The sequence below is a fragment of the Macaca thibetana genome, chromosome 14, assembly GCF_024542745.1.
Source record: "Macaca thibetana thibetana isolate TM-01 chromosome 14, ASM2454274v1, whole genome shotgun sequence".
Taxonomy (NCBI): domain Eukaryota; kingdom Metazoa; phylum Chordata; class Mammalia; order Primates; family Cercopithecidae; genus Macaca; species Macaca thibetana.
This window is the reverse complement of record NC_065591.1, coordinates 33,163,289-33,167,671: the sequence shown is the minus strand read 5'-3', so window position 1 is coordinate 33,167,671 and position 4,383 is coordinate 33,163,289. Positions and strand designations below refer to the sequence as shown.

The 4,383-nt window shown below is 43.6% G+C and overlaps 1 non-coding gene across 1 annotated transcript; it reads left to right on the top strand.

Annotated features, from left to right (window-relative positions):
* Positions 1-2,739: 2,739 nt before the first annotated feature.
* On the top strand, positions 2,740-2,946 carry LOC126936766 (small nucleolar RNA U3). The gene has a single exon (XR_007719568.1). It is a non-coding gene; the product is annotated as a small nucleolar RNA U3 (small nucleolar RNA).
* Positions 2,947-4,383: the final 1,437 nt, after the last annotated feature.

Genomic DNA, 4,383 nt, shown 5'->3' with positions numbered 1-4,383 from the left:
TCTTTTGCCAGAATTGGGGCCCACCCTTATAACTAAACCAATCACTGCGTGATATGGTTTGGCTCTGTCCCCACCCAATTTTATCTTGAATTGTAGCTTCCACGATTCCCACATGTTGTGGGAGGTAATTGAATCATGCAGGTGGATCTTTCCCATGCTGTTCTCATGATAGTGAATAAATCTCGTGAGATCTGATGGTTTTATAAAGGTGAGTTCCCCTGTACAAGCTCTTCTCTTGCCTGCCACCGTGTAAGACATCCCTTGCTCTTCCACCATGATTGTGAGGCCTCCTCAGCCATGTGAAACTGTGAGTCCATTAAACCTCTTTTTCTTTATAAATTACCCAGCCTCAGGTATGTCTTTATCAGCAGGTGGAAATGGACTAATAAACTGGGAGAGGAATTACTACCTGGAACTGGGAGTGAAGTTAGCATCACCGGATGCAGAAAGCTGTGTTAGGGGACGTATGGATTCCTGAACAAAACAGTGATTCTGTTGGAAGGAAGAAGGGGGTAGGCACTGCTAGGGAGGCATGTCCAGTGTCCCCCACCTTATACCTCTCCAGGTGATCTCACTCCAGCTTCTCTGAACTCTCTCCACTGCAGCCGCAGCAGTCTTCACATCCTTGTCTGCACCTGCTTCCTTCTGTCACAGTCCTTGCACACGCTTGCCCTGCCTGAAGAATGCCTTCTCCTAGGGAAATCCAACTCATCCATCTGTCTGGGAGGAAATTTAATCTCTCTTTAACCCTCATAAATTCGTACTTGGGACAGACTCCTGTTAGCAACAGATTAACAAGGGAAAAACAAGCAAGTTTATTAACGTGTGCAGTGCACATCACAAAGGAGAAACTTCAATAAAAGGTGTCAACCTAATGTAACCACAAGGCTCAGGATCCAGTTCAAATGAATTGATTTAAGTAAAAAGTGTGAGGTTGGCCATCCCAGGACACATGGACACCAAAGAATAGTGACCGCTGTTCTCGGTGTGGGGAAAGGTGAAGATCATTTATACAGACAAAACTGGAGGCACTGAACAGAACTACAATATTTTCCATCCAAAGGCTAACATAGAGATATAAGATTGACTGGCTACTCTTAATTATGGAAGGAGTTTGCTTAACATTCTGTCGAGAACAGGTAACAGTCACAAGGGTCTCTGTCTCCAAAGTCATTTAGTCTAGGTTTGAATGAAGAACAGAAAGTCTAGTAAAATATAACTCTCAACACAAAAGTCAGGAAGAAACAGCCATGCATCAGAGAAGAAAAACAAGCATGTTATATGACTCCATTTCCAAGGCTTAACTTTTCCCTTTGGCATAATCGATTTTGAAGGTCCTGAAATTTTCTGTTCACAAAGGTAACTCCAAGCAGTGGCTTAGAACTCTGGCTTATACAGCATCTTCAACAAAGAACAATAAATTTTAGAAAAGTGACAAGACAAAGGAAAGCAGTTGTAGGTTTCCAGAGGTGGGAAACTGTGGGAAAGCAAATATATGGGAGTAAAGTAATGGAGTAAGGTTTGTTTCCAGATTACTCCTGTGCCATATCTGAGTGGACAACAGCTGTTCCCAGTAAAGGAGAATTTTTATCCTGTCTTTAGGTGGAAAAGCGGAGGAGGATAGAAAGAGCTTTCCCTCTGTTTGCTGCTTCTTAATTGCCTTTTGCTCAAAAATATTTACATCAAAGAAGCATATTTTGGGATGACATATTCTAGTTTCTTTCACTTCCAATCTCAGCTAAATGTCTTCCCCTAGGGAAATCCAACTCACCCTTTTGTCTGGGAGGAAAAGCCGCTAGAATAAAAGCAGGCAGAAGAACATGGAAGGACTAGACTTGCTGAGTCTCCTGGCCTTCATCTTTTTCCTATGCTGGATGCTTCCTGCCCTTGAACACTGAACTCCAAGTTCTGCAGCTTTTGGACTCTTGGACCTACACCAGTGGCTTGCCAGGGGCTCTAGAGCCTTCAGCCACTGACTGAAGGCTACACTGTTGGCCTCCCTACCTTTGAGGTTTGGGGACTCAGACTGGCTTCCCTGCCCCTCAGCTTGAAGACAGCCTATTGTGGGACTTCACCTTGTGATTGTGTGAGTCAATACTCCTTAGTAAACTCCCTTTCATATATACCTCTATCCTATTAATTCTGTCCCTCCAGAGAACCCTGACTAATACATCATTCTCCACCTCTCCCTGTGTTCACATTGTTTGCCCCATAAGTCCACTCTATCACTAGCGCATGGCTTCCTTTGGCCAACAGGATGTGAGCAAATGTGACACAGCAGATCTTTACAAAAGCACTTGCACATTTCTGCTTAGGCCTTGCTCTGCTGAGTGGCCATGAGCACATGCCTGGGCTAGCCTCCTGGAGTATAACTCACCTGGGACAGCTAAATTGTCCTAGTTATCCCAGCTGTGGCCATCCTAGCAGAGCCAATAGCCAACCAGTCCCAAGCTTGTAAGAGCACAGTGAAAACGAGGAAGACTGCCCAGCCAACAGCAGCTGACCACAGAGGCATGAGCGAGCCCAGCCCAGCAGAGATCAGCCAAGCTGAGCCCAGGTCAGCTAAGACCCAGCACACTTGTAAATGACACAGTTTATTCTTGCACGCCAACGAAATTATTGAGGTTGTTCATTACAAGGAATCAGTATGTCAATGGATAACTGGAAACAAATGCGGTTTAAACATCCAGCAACTGAGGAATGGTGCAATACCTTGCAGCAATTAAGAAAGCTGATACAAAGACTATACTTTCAGGGATCATTTCTATAGTTCATTACTAAAGAAGTTTATCTGAACATGTAGAGCACAGGACACCACAAGGAGGAGGCACAACATTATTCCTTGAGCCTGAAGCCGGCTCTTGGTATTGCATCACTAAAACAGCCATTTTTCACTGGTGACTGTTCTCTTCCAGGAGAATAAGGAGAGGATGCAGTTTGGGTGGTTAAAAAAAAAAAAGAATTCTGATGCAGATGTATATTGACTTGAAATGTTCACAATAGACTGAGAAATTGTAGGAGGAATGGGAAGCAGGTTGCAAAAAATGTATGTAATATGACACCACTTTCATAAAACATATGTTTATACATTTGCATATGAATGAGTCGGGTCTGATACACAAGATGCTGAAAATGGTTATTTCCAAATGGTAGGATTTGGGGTAATTTTCATTTGTTGTTTGTCTCTGTTTTAGAGTTATCCTATAGGAACAATGTGTCAGTTGTACAATTTTCAAAGGGGAGAAAAAAATCTTTTCCATAGAGTACAGCATTTCAAAAACTTAAAATCTTTTAGCTTATCCATAACAACCCTGAGTGTGTTTCACATTTTTTGTGGATAAAGTCATTATCAGCTCTTGTAGCATCCTGTGCAGGAGACTTGGTAACATCGGCTCGTCCGGGATTCACTAAGGATTGCAGGTAGCAGAACCCACCTATCGGTAACCCCGAGCTCTGTGGATGGCAGTGGCTTCATCTTTCCAGCCCACACAGAGCCAGGGAAGCCTTAAAGCTCCTGTACCTCGGAGGAGGCAAGGGTTGGGGTCACTGTGGATCCCTACTGTCCTAACAGCAGAGTAGAGCCTTCCCAGTAACTTCCTGCCGACAGAGGTTAGTTATGACCCTTGGGAAAACAAAAGACACCTTTTAAAGTTTCCTACTAACAGGAAGTCAAATTTCATATATTCAGAGTAAGAAATTCAACGCCCCAGGGCAGGACAAGGATAGCTACCACCTTAATCCTTATAAAGGATGAAAGGACTTCCTGCCTGCCTGCCTGCATTTCCTCCTTCCTTGCTCTCTCTATTTTTCTCTTTCTTTCTTTTTCTCTCTCTCATTATTCCTCTTTCCTTCCTTTCTTATCCATCATTTGCAGTTAGCCTTTTACCTAAAATAAATCCTATTTTAAAGCAAGTAGATCCATCCCTGCACTCTCCTTACCAGTTCTCAGTTTGCAATCAATCCCAAATACTTTTTTTTTTTTTTCTGCCACTACTGCTGCTGTTGCTAAAACTCTCCTCAGAGAGCCGGTGAAAATTACCCATCAGGCTGATGGGGTCTCATGGAATCATATAATCTGATCCCAGCTTGCTGTCCCTAAAACACTCACTTCTTTTCTTCATTTCTACTTCCTTATCCTTTCCCCGAATTCGAGTAGATCTTAATCTTTTCAACACTTTTATGCCCCAGCACTCCTGCCCTACCCTCCTCATACTCTGTGGAGGCATTGACTCAGAACATGCCCAACAACTGCCCTTGCATCTACCTCTAAATGTCTCCCTGCTGTTTATTTCCAGTGTATCACCCTCCTCACCCCCCATCTCCGGCCAGGCTCTCGATCCTCACCCAACTGGTTTTCCCTAGGACAGTGATTATTTCAGTTCA